Source organism: Podarcis melisellensis, assembly GCF_964234715.1.
Source record: "Podarcis melisellensis genome assembly, chromosome: 1".
Lineage (NCBI taxonomy): Eukaryota > Metazoa > Chordata > Lepidosauria > Squamata > Lacertidae > Podarcis > Podarcis melisellensis.
The window spans coordinates 26,827,717-26,834,939 of record NC_138528.1 but is presented as its reverse complement, the minus strand read 5'-3'; positions in this window follow the sequence as shown (position 1 = coordinate 26,834,939).

The following is a 7,223-nucleotide window of genomic DNA, read 5'->3' as shown; positions in this document are numbered from 1 at the left end:
TCATTGTAGTTTTAATTCTGGTTTTAAGCAATGTTTATTTTACGCTGTCATGATGCAGTAATGCATAATCCTGTAATGCAGGAAGGCGGGATATAAATCCAGTGAAAGAATGAATTGATTCCGGGAGGGAAACCACAAGCTCCTTGGAAAAATGTTGGAATAAAAATGCAGCGCAATGCAACACAAGCAATACAATGCAATGCAAGTGCAACTGAATAACACCTGTATGAAGGAGCTAGAGGAACACCTGAGCTTCTAGTTTCTTCTGTGTAGCCAATAGCTGCCCTTGCATGGCCCAGCAATGCAGTGACAAGGAAATGGATAGCTGTGATGGTAAAAGTGCCCCCGGCTGCTATTGCATTGTTGATGAGGCTGAATTTGGGTGCCAGCAGAAGTATTAGGACAAGCTGTGTGTCCCTGCCATGAGACCAAATCTATCTCTGCTTCAGCAGAGGGGCTAATAAGATGAGCCAGTGAGTATCTACTCTTATCTACTGCTGGGGTTCAGGGAAACATTAACATATAATGGGTTGGCAGTCACGGTGTCGGCTAGACATTGGCCCATCTTATCTATTTCCATTTATTTCAGAGCAGGGCATTAAAAAGATTCTCTCAGACTAGCAAGAGCAAAAAACACTCCACTGGATTGAATTCAAACTGCATGTACGCACACCTTGTGTCATTACACTGGGTTTATTGTGTGTGAAGAATGTTCCTGCTAAGTATTAAGCTGACAGTGTTGAGTCAATATTTACAAAGATGATATCCCCCAGAAGAGCTATGAGGAAGCTGAATAGCCTTTGTTTTCTTCCAAGTAGTGCAGTTATGGAATAATTGCAGTGATGAGAAGAGTTCCGCTCAGGTATTGATGCTTGTTCCCCATGTTACCTTTTCAAAATGGCATTTTCTCTTTCTCTTTCTGTGCAATATATTCAATTAACAAATGGGACGAAACAGTTTGCCCCCTAGTGCATAAATAGTGTCACAGCAATATTAATTCAAGAGGGCATGTATGGGGCACCAACTGTTTGCACTAGTGAAAGAAAAAAAACACACAAATCTGTTTATCTCTGGAAAGGAAACTAGCACCAGCTGCCTATATAGATCTACTCCCACCCATAAAATTTGTCATGAGGGTCCTGTTTGAATGAACAATTGCTTCTTCTTAGACAAGTCTTTTAACGTTCCTTAATTCTCCCCTTCAGTTGCTCTCTTGCACCAAGAGCAAATGGCAAAAAGACAATCAAATGCTTTATAAATAGGAAGAATAGAAACATCTGCTGTCACAATTCACTGCCACAAGATGTGATGATGGTCATGGCTTTAAAAGGAGATTAGACCAATTCCTGGGGAATTGGTCTATCAGAGGCTACTATCCACACTTCATCATATAGCTTTGAATACCAGTTGGCTGCTCTCTCTCTCTCTCTCTCTCTCTCTCTCTCTCTCTCTCTCTCTCTCTCGGAGAGAGAGACCGTTGAATTCACGCCCTGCTTGTAGCTTTTCCAGAAGCTGCTTTCTGGCTTCTGTTGGAATCTGGGCCCCGTGAACCTTTTGGTCTGCTACAAAATCCCTGTTCCTCAGGAATGAGGAACCTGTGGCCTCCATCTCTTTCTGGACTCCAACTCCCTTCATCCCATGCTGGGTCACCCTGTCTAATGGTAGGGCCAGCCTTGGTTAAGACCAATAAGTAAGTTTCCTATGACCTTTTTCATTTCTTTATTTTTAAAGTAAGCTTTTGAAAGGTGCTCTGGTGACTATTCAGAGAATGGCTCAAACGGGCTTGAGAAGAAACTTTATTCTGTTTAGTTTATAAAGTATACAAAACCATTTGTCCCCCAAATAAAACAAAATGCATAATTAAAACAAATGAGAACACAAATGAGAGAATTTTGAAGTGGATATGTGCAATGTTTGTGCTGCAAAATGGGAGGGGTTGGTGTATTTTTCTTCGTAAAAGTTGAATTTCCCTTCTGGGGTTTTACAGCGCAGTTTGTATAATTATTTATGAGAAATAAGAGGGAGATAAATTAGCACATTTGGGCACTTTAAAACAGCAGCTAACAAACCTAAGTTGCATTTTACATCTGGCCCATTTTGAGTTAACTCTTCAAATACCGTCAAAAACAGTACAGAAGACAAAGGAAACCAAGCAACTGGAATGGCTGCACTGTAAACATCACTTTTCCAGTCTTTGTCTGTTTGGTCTTGACCATTTACATTTCAAAAAGCCACACAAGCCATGGGAACTGTAGTGTTTTAAAGGTTGCTGGGAATTTGTAGCTGGGTGAGGGGTAAATCAGAGTTCCCAGAATTCTTTGGGGGAAAGTCATAAACTTTAAACTCCAAACATGTGTGGCTGGAAAGTGCAACAAAAATGAGAATCTCAAAGAGGAACAGGAAGCAGAAGCCTGAGAACAATGGGATGTGGGGGGGAAAGCTTCATAAAGAAACAATATGAGAAACAATCACTAGAAACTCTCTCTGTGTAGTCTCTAATGATCCTTGCGTACAAGAGTTCAAGGCTTATATATAATATACCAATCAATTTTGTAATTAATTTTTTACAAAAAATATTTTGGATTTCCCCGATAAAGGATTGATAGTGTTCAAAATGAGTTGGGTCAATTAAACCTCCTTCTTGTCTACTCCATATTTATTTATTATGCCTCTGTTTCCAATGCATAAATCAAGATTCTCCCTGTTATGTACTGAGCTTGGATCCTAGAACAATAGTCAGGTAGGATCTAGAAGGCAGCAACCTGATTGGTCTGCAGGGGTCGCCCAATCCAGCTCCAGGAGGAAGTGAATCAGCAACCTGATTGGCATGCAGGAGCAGCCCTATCAGGCTCCAGGAGGGGAGTGGAATCAGCCAATCACATGGGACCCATTGTGTAAATAATGTATATATTGCCAGAGGTTTTGGGGGAAAGTACTCACTCACTGTTTACCATAAGCGGAAATAAAGAGCATGAAATCAACACTCAACTTCGAGTATATTTCACTCCCATTGTTCACAAAGCTTATTACATTCCTTACCTGTTCCAATTTAGTTGTTTTGTGACTCAGCATGTCCAGGAAAATGCAACAATTTGTCAAAGCTTGAAACATATGTACAAATTAGGGGGAACAAGGCCCTACCTTGTTCAGGTCTGACCTTTCAGTTCCACTAGGTGTCTAAGGCTGAGATCATAAAACACACTAATTAGGGAGAAAGTCCCATTGAATTCAGTGGAGTTACTTCTCAGTAAACTTGCTTAGGAGTGCACTATTATTTATTTTTGGAATTCATGGTAGGCTGGAAAGAGAAGTGGAAACTGAGTGTTTCCTCTAATTATCTTGCATGTGAGTGTGTACATACCACACCGCCAAGGACCAAGGCATCGAAGAAGAAACACTTATTTTCCATTTGGTAAACAAAAATTTGATGGAAAGGTCACTTGTAGGAAAACATGTTCTCATTAAATAAATATCACACAGGGTATCCAGGACCAGGTGGCTTTAATTGGAAGCTATAACAATGCGCCAAATAATACCAGAGTGAAGGTTCTGCTGCGTAGATGTTGCAGAAATCATGAAACCTAATGATGCTGAATACAAATGCAAGGAGCGATGGAGGGAAGAGAACCCTAAGCTACTAGCAGCCTCGTTATATATTAAAGCAACTGGATAAACAAGCAGACAAACTGAAAAAGTACAAGCATGATGAATATGGTTGACTTGAAGCAGCACATAGTCAAACTATGGAACTTGCTCCCCGAGGAGGCAGTGACGGCTACCAACTTGGATGGCTTTGAAAGAGGACTGGACAAATTCATGAATGAGAGGACTATCGATGCCTACTAGCTCTTCCTCCACAGCTGGAGGCAGCAATGCTTCCAAATGCCAGTTGCTGAAAATCATGGGAGGGGAGATTGCTCTTGTGTTCATGTTCTGCTCCCTGGTTTCCCACAGGAACCACTGTGAGAAGAGGATGCTGGGCTCAATGAGGCGTCAGCCTGATCCTGCAAGCTGTTCTTATGTTCTGCTGTTCATACTGTTGGGATTTTCATCCATCCATGCTGCTCTAGCAGTAGCACTATGTTTGTGTATATCATGTGGGTGTCTGAGTGAGCGTGAGGCAGGAAGTCTCAGTACTGTTGGAAGTTAGTTCCTTTTCTTTTTTTAAAATAATTTTTATTAAATTTTCCATTTTAACAATCCAATCAAATCACATTAAATATTCCAAATTATACAAATACATATCATATAGTCCAAATATTCTGCCAAATTATAATTTTTTATTGGGACTTTCCATGCTTCAAGTTTGGTAGGGCTCTGATCATCTTATATCTCTACTGCCTTGAGTTTCCAATAGTTCCTTTAAATCTTCCTGTTGTTACCCTTCCTTCTTTCATGGCCTCTGAGTTGTTTCCACAGGCGAGTTGAAGTAAGCAATGATATGCTTCTGTGTGAAATTATGCTTGACTCTCCCATGTTGGAAGTTAGGTTCACTTGTGCAAGTGTTGCTTGTTCTGTACTGGTGCTCAAAGAGAACAGACATGTTGATGGAGTCTTTGTATATAGACTGTAAATAAAGTAGTTTTAGAGCTACTGATTGAGTCTTTCTTCTGCTATGATATGCCAGAAGCTTGTCATCAGTTTCTTTGGGCTGAGGAAAATTTACAGCCAGGGAGGACCATTGGAGAGACGCCTGATGACTTGGGAAGTTGGCGGCCTTCCCAGGCATGTTTCCAACATGTACCACTATACATGTGACCAATGATGAGCCCAGGGACATAGAAAGGTGCCCGATACTGAGTTAGACTACTGGTCCATCTAGCTCACCATCAACTCTAGAATCTCACTCCTTTTCATTTCATTTCCTAGGAGCAGGTAACTTACTGCTTTTATTTTTTTACATCACCTGCTCTCTATTTCTTTGGAAAATACAGCTTCTGTACTGCTCCTACATTTTGTAACTTTGAATGTGTTCTCTTTTGTTTGTCTGCACATATGGTTTTACATTAATAAAAATTAAGACGTATTTAAAACATAAAAAATGTAAATGCGCACACAATGCGAATCAGTTGCGCTGCTCTCAAAGAATGGCATTTGCTCTCTTTCTGAACACCTGGTTTTTTTTTGCAACTCATACAGGCAGCAGCCTTTTGATAGCAAGTCACATATGCAAGGAAACTCTATAGGTGATCTTTCATATGGACAACTACAAGAGAATCCTTCTTCAGAGGAAATACACGCAGAATGTGGCACTGTGCTCAAATGATCACTTTGGTTGTCTTTCTGAAGAACTCTCTGTTTTTCTTTTGCATCTCACACAGGCAGCAGCCTTTTGATACCAAGCCATATATGTAAGGAAACCCCATAGGTGACCTTTCATATGGACAACTACAAGAGACTCCTCCTTCAGAAGAAATTCATGCAGAATGCGACAGGACCCCATACAATATTAAACCATTGGCTCCAGGCTGGGAAACAGCAACACTTTTTATCCTCTTCTACCCTGCATCTATTCCTTTGCTCTTTCTGCTCTGTATGTTTTATTTTTGTCATGGTAATCCAATGCCATTTGCTTATTTCACTTCGTTATTTGCCTTTTCAAAAACTCGCTTTTGATAAATTGCTATTGAAGCTTGGCTTTAATTAGCACAGAGCTTGGCAACAGCTTAGTAAAAATAAATAAATGATACATTCATTCCTCTGTGTAAAATATTAGGATTTATTAATCGTCTCTCCAAAGCTAATTAATTTGAAATGGATATATTTCAGATTTAAACTTGGATGAAACACTGCTGTTTTAGTTCAACTGAGATATTTCCCCTCCCTGCACATATTTGTAAGTGAACATTCATTATGTGTCTATTTATGATTAATCAGTACATGGGAAAGAAAGCATGCAAATATCTTTTTTTCAAAGAACTGAAACATCTGATGAACTTGAAGCAAGTGTTTAGCTCTTGGGAGGGAGGATGCAGTGTAGTTGCTGAAGTCCACAATCACTTACCTCACAGTAAAAATTTGTCCTGCTCATAAGACTTGGTTGTATTCAAAGTCAGAGTGTTAATTCCCTTCCAATATAGAACAAATTCTCTTCCAGTTTGGAATATAAAATAAAATTCTGAGCATGCATGTTTGGTATTCAGTAGACTAAGCATGCAAAACAGCTTCCTTGTGGGATTTGTCAGGTTCTTTGACATTAAGAACCCTCTTCTCACTGAAACATTGTTGATCACTGTAGCACTCTTCAGACATCATTGTGCTAATACAGGTGTGAGGAACCTTTGGCCTGCCAGATGTTGGTGAACTACAATTCCCATCATTCCTGGCCATTAGCCGCGCTTCCTGGGGCTGTTTGGAGTTGTGAAGTTGAATCCTTGCAAGTCAGAAGTCCTACAGGTGGGTTGTATCTAACTAAGTTCTACTCCAGACCCATTGAAATGAATAGTCCTAAGCTCTTAATGCACATTCATAGCTACTCTGAGTATGACTAATGTCGTATATGACTCAATGCAATGACAGTCCCTACTGATCTCTCTGAATCTGAGACTTCAAAATAATATGGAAAGTGATATATGCCCCACCCAATCATATTTCTCTCATGTTATTAGATGGGCCCATTCCTCCATCTAAATAAACACAATAAAAAGCCTGTTCAGAAGATCATGAACAGCCATGTGGTCTTTGTTATGTTAAATTGTGTTCTTTGGCATCATGCTATGCTGTATTGTGATGGCACCAACAGAATAAACAGTTGACCATGAGCAAAACAAGTGGTGCAGCTAAATAATTTTAGACTCTAGGTTTAATGGTTTTACACTCCCTTTTCTTTAGATGGTAATGTGTATTGCTTTACTTACTTACAAAATGTGGAAAACCAGTCCTACTATGTTTGGGGACCATCCTGCACATTCTACTGAATAGGCCCCTGGGTTTCTGCCCCAACGTCCTGCCCTGATGGCACCACTGGTCCACAACGTGGGCTGAATAGCCTCAGAGTCAACCATGTTGCCTTTGTCCATGGAGTTTGAAGCTGAGGCTCCAATACTTTGGCCACCTCATGAGAAGAGAAGACTCCCTGGAAAAGACCCTGATGTTGGGAAAGATTGAGGGCACAGGGAGAAGGAGACGACAGAGGATGAGATGGTTGGACAGTGTTCTCGAAGCTACAAACATGAGTCTGACCAAACTGTGGGAGGCAGTGGAAGACAGGAGTGCCTGGCATG